Source organism: Leptonychotes weddellii, chromosome 12 (genome assembly GCF_054177405.1).
Source record: "Leptonychotes weddellii isolate Sample4059 chromosome 12, ASM5417740v2, whole genome shotgun sequence".
Classification (NCBI taxonomy): Eukaryota; Metazoa; Chordata; class Mammalia; order Carnivora; family Phocidae; genus Leptonychotes; species Leptonychotes weddellii.
The window spans coordinates 56,615,909-56,624,540 of NC_138380.1; the positions used below are offsets into that span (position 1 = coordinate 56,615,909).

Below are 8,632 nucleotides of genomic sequence, written 5' to 3' on the forward strand. Positions count from 1 at the left end.
ATGGTATTCTCAGTAAATTTTCATGGTATTCCAATTATATTCTCTTTTTTGTTGATTAAATTGACATAAATATTAGTTTTAAATGTACAGCATAGTGTTTTGACATTTTTGTACATTACAAGATGATCACATAATTTTAGTTATTATTGGTTGTCTTACATAGTTATTATATTATTGACTTTGTTCCCAGTGCTGTACTTTATATCCTCATGACTAATTTATAACTAAAAGTTATAATGCCCTTCACCTGTTTTGCCCATCTATCCACTGTCCTCACCCCTGCCAACCACCACGTGGTTCTCTGTATTTATGAGTCTGTTTCTGTTTTTTTTTGTTGTTGTTCATTTGTTTTGTTTATTTAGATTCCACATATAAGTGAAGTCATACAGTTTTGGCTTTTTCTGAGTTATTTCACTTAACCTAATACCCTATATAGTTCCATCCATATTGTCACAAATGGCAAGATGTCATTCTTTTTATAGCTGAATAATATTTTATTGTCTATATACACCACGTCTTCTTTATTTATTCCTCTACCGATAGACAGGTCGCATCCATATCTTGGATAAAGGAAATATGCTGCAATGAACATTAGGGGTGCATATATTTCCTTGATTTAGTGTATTTGGGGTTTTTTTGGGGGGGAGTGGTAAATACCCAGAAGTGAAGTTGCTGGATTGTATGGTATTTCTATTTTTAATTTTTTGGGGAACCCCCATACTGTTTTCCATAATGGTTGCAACAACTTACATTCACACCAACAATGCACGAGAGTTCCCTCTTCACATCCTCCCCAACGCTTGTTATTTCTTGTCTCTTTGATACTAGCCATTCTGACTGGTATGAGGTGATAGCTCATTGAGGTTTTGATTTGCATTTCCCTGATATTTAGTGATGTTGAACATCTTTTCATACATCTATTAGCTATCTGTATATCATCTTCAGAAAAATGTCTATTCAGATTTTCTGCCCATTTCTTAGTTGCATTTTTTTTTTTTTGGTGGTGGTGGTATATGAGGTTTTCATATACTTTGAATGTTAACCCCTTATCAGATATATGGTTTGCAAATATCCTTTTTTATTCAGTAGGTTGTTTTTTCATTTTGTTGATGGTTTCCAACACTGTGCAAAAGCTTTTTGCTTTGATATAGTACCAGTTGTTTATATTTGTTGTTTTTGCTGCCTTTGCCTCAGAAGGTAGATCCCCAAAAAATATTACTAGGACCAGTGTCCAAGAAATTACTACCTATGGTTTTTGTTTTGTTGTTTTAGGAGTTTTATGGTTTTAGGTCTTATATTTTGGTCTTTAACCTATTTTGGGTTTATTTTTGTATATTGTGTATGAAAGTGTTCCAGTTTCATTCTTTTCCATGTAGCTGTCCACTTTTCCTAACACCATTTATTGAAGAGACTGTGTTTTCCCCATTGTGTATTCTTGCCTCCTTTGTGGTAGATTAATTGACCATATATGTGTCGGTTTATTTCTGAGCTATAACCTGTTCTGTTCATCTGTTTTTGTGCCAGTACCATACTGTTTTGATCACTATAGTTTTGTAGTGTATTTTGAAATCTAGGAGCAGCTAGATGACCTCCAGCTTTTTCATTTTCAAGATTGCTTTGGCTATTTGGGTCCTTTAAAATTTCATACAAATTTTGGAATTGTTTTAGTTCTGTGAAAAATGCTATTGGTATTTTTATAGGGATTGCATTGAATCTGTAGATTACTTTGGGTAGTTGTGACATTTTAACTATATTAATTCTTGTCCATAGCAGGGTATATTTTGTTTTATTTGTTTAAGCAATAGAAAATATCAGTGGAACTAAGAGCTGGTTCTTTGAAAAGGTAAACAATATTGATAAACCTTAGCCAGACTCATCAAGAAAGAAATAGGGCTCAAATAAATAAAATCAGAAATGAAGTAGAAGTTCAAACTGACACCACTGAAATACAAAAGATTTTAAGAGAATATAATGAACAATTATGCTGACAAATTGGACAATCTAGAAGGAATGGATAAATTCCTAGAAACATACAATCTTCCAAGACTAAATCAGGAAGAAATAGAAAATCTGAACAGACTGATTACTACTAATGAAATTGAATCAACAGTAATCAAAAAGCTCCCAATGACCAGTTATAGTCTCTTAATAGACTTCAGTTGACTTCTACCTTTTGAAATGAAGAGATTGATAAAGCAACTAAAGTTGATTAGCAACAAAAATTTATTCTTACTCTAATGGGACAGGATTTCAATAAATACTTACTGTTTTTTAAAACTCTTTTTGAAATCACATTTATTAAATGATATAAGTGTGCCTTGGAACCTCATCTAACTAATACAAGGCAGAGATGGAATTTAGGGGGGAAAATGTCAAGATTACATGCTTGCCAGCCAAAAAGGACTTTACTTGGTAGCTATTACTAGAAAAAAAGTGAGTTTTATAGTTCTGTGTGTCCATAACTACATAAAATATGAGTTTTTTAAATATTCCAGAATAAAACACTCTGACCCTAACCCAAGTCATTTACTGAGAAAAATAATTTGGAAGCCTCTCTAGGTGCTTGGCGGTGTAAAGAATACACATTATTCGATAAATAGGATTTCTAAAAACTTGAATAAAAATAAAGCAGGGTTCCTTTGGCAGATTATTTAATACTCTTGGAATTCCATACTCTTGGAATTCAGGTTTGTTTTTGTTTAATTCTCTTTTTTACTATAGCTTCAATAGTTTTCAAGGAATTTTCATTACTTTTATTGCATTTGCTAACTGGGCTGATAACTACAATTTAACAATGTGTAGATAACAAGCATCTCTACATCAAGGGTAGTTAGCACTTCAGAAATTACGTTTAGAATCACAATTCCAAAGATAAAACTCACTTTCCAAAAGGTACTAAGCTTATTGGTGATTCAGAATCTCATAGTGAGGAAAGGAGAATATTTCTTACATTTTAAACACATTCCTCCTATCTCAATCACACAAATAGCATAAACTTGTTCACATTCAGGATTGAAATTGTAGATATAGAATGGAACTTAAATTGATAATAACTTTATTGTCTGTCAGTGATGTCATAGATATAAATACAGACTATAAAGTTTAAAACTTTTTTTTTTTTTAAAGATTTTATTTGACAGAGAGAGAGAGAGACAGCGAGAGAGGGAACACAAGCAGGGGAGTGGGAGAGTGAGAAGTAGGCTTCCTGCAGAGTAGGGAGCCTGATGTGGGGCTCGATCCCAGGACTCTGGGATCATGACCTGAGCTGAAGGCAGACGCTTAACGACTGAGCCACCCAGGTGCCCCAAAGTTTAAAACTTTTATGGTTGTCTTTACTTCATTATTCCAGAGACATTTTAGAAGATGAATTTGTAGCATAGTCAGTGCAGTTGAAGGAGTCTTGCATGAATTAGACTTGTCAAACCATTGGTATCTGGAACTGTAAGGTGCTAGATGGTTCTCTGTAAGCGGGCAACATCTTAAATTTCCTATAGCCATGTAGGGGTATGGAAGTAAGGTTTAATTTCAAAGCAGTGTGCACCCATGACCTTTTTGCTGTATAAACTCCAATTAATGATTCCACTCAAGGTGCTGCAATAATCATTAACTCAACAAGAACCTTAACTAAAATATAAACAATTGAATGAACATTTTAGTACAGATTTTACTGTTTAAAGAAGATTAACCCCTTAATGATAAAAAGAAGTCATAGTCTTTCTACTGCTATCACTAAGTGACTTCTCTTTAGTACAAATTGGTGGAATTTAATTACCATCTTCGTAATAGCTCAGTAAAAAATGTGGAAAAACTTAATCTGGCTTCTTACAAATATTCCTCTATCAGATTAATAAAAGATCTTCAAAATTTCAGTGTGAACAGGGCAGGAGGAATAGTCCACTGCCATTCTGATAGTGACAGCCAATGATAAAATTATTTTTCTTAAATCATGATTTAGAAACAAGTAATACTTGATAAAATCAACATACAATAAATATTTTAATGGAAACTGACAAATGAACTAATTCAAAAAAGAAAGTCTGCCCACCTCCAGATTTCAAAAGCCCAACGTTCTTTATGATAATCTCTGGGTCACTGTAGTTATTAGGGAATTAAGATTACAAAAATGTTAATTAAACTCAAAGTAACCACTATACTGGAAGACCCCAGATAACTTGGGTATTCTGCAATTATCTTTGTTGAAACACAGACTTGGTGTTTTGCAAAGAAATCATTTGTTCTGCCTTAGTGAAGCTAATTATTCTCAGCATGCAACCACTGTTTCAAATTGCAAAAGGCACATCAGCCTTTTCTGTATGTTGCAGGAATTAAAACCCAATCAAATGAGATAATGAAGTGCATACAAAGAATACGATTCCACTTTTGTAATGCAATAAAAGTGTAAGCCGTTTAAAGAAATGTTGCAAAAATCATAATTTGGAGAGGAAAAACATGTTGTAAAGCAAATGTTTACTATTAATTTTAATTACTTTGTTGCTTAGAGGTAAGCATTAGGTTTATTTATGTGTGGCTAGGACTTTTCTTTTTAATGACTGAAGAAGATGGTGGCTAACAGTCCAATATGAAGCAACATAATGCAGGAGCTTTTTTAATTTCATGGAATACCGAGGAAATAATCTATGTTATGTCAGATATAAACTTACACTTGTTGGAATTTTATGAGACTATATTAAGAAAATATTTATGAAAGGTAGACTAGAATTGGTGCTCCTCTGTACTTGTATGATCTGAAATAATGTAATATATTAGTGCTCTTATTCATTAAAAAAATACCATCTGTTCTTGTATCAGCAACATATTACCAATTTAAAAATCTCTACTTATTCTGTCTTTATCTGTGAAACCTATTTTTTTCTAAGAACACTAAACCATTAGAAGCCCCCATAGTTGCATAATGAGCTAGTGAAATATGATTGAGTCTGGGTCTATGCTCCATTTCACTACAGAGAAATCTCTTGTGGTTTAAGCCCATTGAGTTAATATTTTTTTATCCTTTGTTTTGGTGTTTGTTTTCTTTCACACTAGCCATGGTCAGTGATGTTTCCTGTCCCTGACAACGCTACCTTTCAATTCACATGGGGTGAAATTAAGATGGATTATGGGTTTTGTCCCTTGCTTGGTTATGGGAGAAACCAGAGCAAGCTTTCCTTTCAGCTGCCAAGAAAGTGCAGACATCTCAGCAGACCAGAATGTGAGAACAGCAGGACTCACACATCAGCAGTGGCAAGAGAGAGAGCATGAAGTTTCTGCTCATTACACACCGTGGGGGCTGCCTGTCTGGAGCAGTTTATGCTGCAAAGTACCGATTGAGAATAATACCCACTGTTAGTTATTTACATGCCAATACAGTACCCTGGCTATTAATATATTAATGGGTTTTTTCTTGTTTTTTTTTTCCATATTACATTTCATTTTTGTTTACATAATGCTAGTGATATATATTGCGTTGCTCTAGAGTCAAGGAATGCGGCAGTTTGACTAGCATGTACAGGTCCAAGCTTAGTGTCATGCGTACATGAAGGCTCCGTGAGTGATGCATGATGTATAAGTCACTGTATTTCCAGAGCTTGACACAGTGCTTGTCACATGGTAGGCACTCAGTAAATTTTGTCCATTTTTTTGTTGAATGAATGGATGAATTTTCCTTAATTTGATTTGGGAGACATAGCAGAGATTGTGTAAGAATTGTGATAAGTGGGTACTCTAAACTTTTCTGGGACCACATCTGGGTCGTGACTCAACAGATGCTGGGAAGAACTTAGATCTAGATACTTGGCTTTGTACGATTTTGATGACATTGCTCTTAAGTCAGTATTATATTCCTATTTTGAATTTGGACTCAAAATGTAAGAATTTCAGGATATTCAGAGAGCTGCAAAAGGTGGTTTCTATCAGTTTTCATTTAGGTACACATGTGTTTATAAAGGCATTTTGCCACAACCCCAGCTCTCTTATGTTGAGGGCTCACAGCAATTTGGTAAATGAAATATGTTGTGGCTTATGTAGTCTTACTTGCTGATAGAATTTTGAAGAATTGCTTTATTCATATCCCTGCTTAACTGCTTATATTTAGCTCTCTTTAGTTGAGTAAAGTAATATTGGATGGTGAGCTATTGTTCACCTAAAACTTTATAGCTCTCAACCCATTATTTGAGTTAGAAAAGAAAATAATTAAAAAAAATAATACTCTTTATCATCTGGGGCCTATTGCAACATTCTCTGTGCCATCGATTAGCAAATAAAAGAAAAATATTTTCTTTGTAAATTATAAAAGGATGCAATTGTCATATGCTGAGAGGGTTAGCATCTGTATCTCAAGGGAAAAACTTTTGGAAGTAGCAGATCTGCCCGTAGCAATTAATTAGAAAGCTTTTTATACTGTTTTCAGTTACAGACGTGTACTAGCAGCTTGAGAAAATTGGTAGTGACGTCTGCTGTCACCATAGGGTAGTACAATGGATGGAGCTAATTTAGTGACATTTGCTTCCCCCCCACCCAAAGAGTCTTATCTTCATCTTACACTGAGCTTGATTTTCATTGCCAAATGAATTCAGCATAAATATAGTTTTTTATTGCATTATAATGCATGGTGTGAGATGTAAGCATATCTTTGTCTATAAAAATGAATGCATCTCTACTTAGGAATGCCAAGATGTGTTGAACAGCTGGTCTCTCTTCACCACCTACTCAGCAGAAGTAAAAAGGCCACTTTCTCAGCAAAGAAAGACGCATCCAGTTAAAATATCAATCTCAAAACTAAAAAATTGTCAATTTTTGTAAAAGAACTATAACTATTATGTAGTAAGTTAATTGTATTTCAAAGACCTGCTTCAGTTTTTTGTTAATGGTGCTCCTGTGTGCCAAGATTAATTCACTCTTAGCAAAAGTATTGGTCTTGAATTCATTCCGCATTTCTAGTCCCGGAACACTTAGGCACAGTTGTTACTCCTCCTTTGTGATTACTAAAACAAACAAAACAGTTCTTTTTAAATTTTAAGCATGTGATTTATTTAAATGATTTCCCTCTTGTCACAAATACTTGTCATGCATCTGTTATGAACCTTATACTACTCAGAATAAATTCGAATTAGACGTATGTTTGCGTTTTTACATTTTTCAGTGCAGATAGTCTCTACTGAATCACTGATTTTTAGAAAGCTGTCTCTCATTTGGACAACACATTGTATAGGGAAATCATGGCATCCTACTACTTTCACCCTTTCCACTAACTACATGTGAAAGCTGTTAAACCTCTGTGTGTTATTTTTTTCTTTTGCCACGTAATAGTATCTTCACTATCTATTTCATCTGATGTGAAAGTTTTAAATGACATTTAACTTGTAAAGGTAATGAACATCACTCAATTAAATATTAAGGTTTTGTTTTAATAGTTGACTAGAAAATATAAAAGAAAGAGAAAAATAGAAAATAAAATAATGAATCCCAATTAAACATGAGGGTTGAACTTACGAGTTTTTTCTGCTTCATCCCCAACCATACAAAAACATCAACAGTAAAACTTAAAATGTATAAATAAAGCCAAATACAAAAGGAGAGGAGATAATACAAAATGAGTGGTGTCAGAAAAAATTGAGAAGGATACCTGGCTGGCTCAGTTGGTAGAGCTTGCAACTCTTGATCTTGGGGTTGTGAGTTTGAGCCCCCATGATGGGTGTAGAGATTACCTAAAAAAAATTAGAAAAAAAATGAAAAATTCAGTGAGGAGAAAATTTTAAAAATAACTTCCTTACATGGAGGAAGCTGATACCTTATATGTATCAGAGAGTAAAGCAAAAAATGTTTATCAGGAAAGGTCAGAGGTATCACCTCTTCTGAAGGTGAGGTAAAGAAAGGCTGTCATGTTGTAGAGCCCAGAGAGAGCCATTCCATTGCAGTTTATCTGAATCATGTCTGAGGGACTGTGACGTCTGCTAACCTGTTATAAAAATCTTTGCAAATATAGAGCTGAAGAGGTTGTGCACCATAGGAAACAAGTATCTGCTCACCTCTTTTATCAAAGACAGAAGTTTTTTTTCTCTCCTATTCTATTTGGCCTTATGCATTTATACATTTTAAATTCTGCTATTTATTGTTTTGTAGGATTTGGGAGTAAAGCAGAGAGACCTTTTCTATACAACACATAGTGGAGTAATCACTCCCAGCCTGCCTCCAAAGTGAATTTCTTTTTCCTCCTTAATTAGAGTTGAACTCTAAGAGAGATCTACCGATGCTAACTTCATCACGTCAGCTCTCTAGAGAACAGACTCCAGTTTTTACATTTCAGTGATTATTAATCTACTCTTGCCCACCTATGTGCCTAACAGTTTGACCTGAAAATACGTAGACAGTTAGGATACCTACGTAGGCAGACAACAAAAAAATCACAAGACTTTTGGGTGACACAATTGCCTGATGTACACATGGAGGAGTATGGCATATATATTGTTATGTACTTATTAAATCCATTCCATTTTCTTCATCTTGGTCATACAGGGAGACCAATTTCCCAGCTTCCCTTGCAATTAGATTGTGGCTGTATGGTTTAATTTTGCCTAATGGCATGTAGAGAGTAATAATATAAGCATCTCATGGTACTTTAGAACTCTCTTGCCTT

The 8,632-nt window shown here is 34.2% G+C and overlaps 1 long non-coding RNA gene across 1 annotated transcript in view; it reads left to right on the forward strand.

Annotated features, from left to right (window-relative positions):
- LOC145716552 (uncharacterized) overlaps nucleotides 1-3,178 on the forward strand; it is a 262,595-nt gene extending 259,417 nt beyond the window's left edge. Inside the window, exon 3 of the long non-coding RNA XR_014139321.1 lies at nucleotides 3,145-3,178. This is a non-coding gene — a long non-coding RNA (uncharacterized LOC145716552). The remainder of the gene's footprint in view (nucleotides 1-3,144) is intronic.
- The last annotated feature ends 5,454 nt before the right edge of the window (nucleotides 3,179-8,632 follow it).